This window comes from Carassius auratus, chromosome 7 (genome assembly GCF_003368295.1).
Source record: "Carassius auratus strain Wakin chromosome 7, ASM336829v1, whole genome shotgun sequence".
Classification (NCBI taxonomy): Eukaryota; Metazoa; Chordata; class Actinopteri; order Cypriniformes; family Cyprinidae; genus Carassius; species Carassius auratus.
Genome location: NC_039249.1, coordinates 12,841,538 through 12,842,395, shown reverse-complemented (window position 1 = coordinate 12,842,395; position 858 = coordinate 12,841,538).

The following is an 858-nucleotide window of genomic DNA, read 5'->3' as shown; positions in this document are numbered from 1 at the left end:
CATGTGTTCTGGATTAATATAATTCATTTTGTATGTTGTGAAGTTGTTTGCAATATTAAATTGAAATATTTGAAGAAATAAAATTACTATAGGCAACTGAAAAACAAAACCAATGTCAATAAAGTTTGAGCTCTCCCTTTGCAGGTCTAAATATGGCACAAGCTTTGGAGAGAACTTCTTCTCTCACAGCGAACATACATTGGATTCTACATTCAAATGATTTCAAAAGGGATAGAGATTCACTAAAGTACCTCCTATTTTCTCACCATACATAAAGATTAGTATAATCGAGAGGATCAAAAGTTAGTTTGAAGAATTTCTCAAATGCAGATGAACACATATATGCAATGTAGCTTCAGTTCTCGTCCACAGAAAAACATACAGTTCTCAGGTAAGACCTATTGTACACTTGGCATGTACATTTCATGGAAACCAGTCCTTCGTGTAATGTTGTCCAGTAAGAGGGTCCAGGTCGTCATCACTTGCACTGAGAGATTAAGATTTTCTTTTGTCCGAAAGATGGATCAATGGAGTCAACACTCCAATACACTCTATGTGATATCTGATACACCTGAACACAGACACAGACCTATACACAAGCCTGCTTTCCTTCAAAGGCTGTTATCAGACAACAGAACAGAAACTGTGACACTGATACACTGCCACCAATAAGGGAGGACACAGAGTTTCATCTGTTTATGGTAAGTATCTCACTGCATCATAAGTGCGTGGACAGGGCAATAAAGAAAGGATGCTCAAGCAGAAAATCCCAATATGATGATGGGTGCATCTTTCTCGGCAAATACATACCATTTCAGGCATATGGGAATCAAATCAATCAACACCGTGTTGATTCAA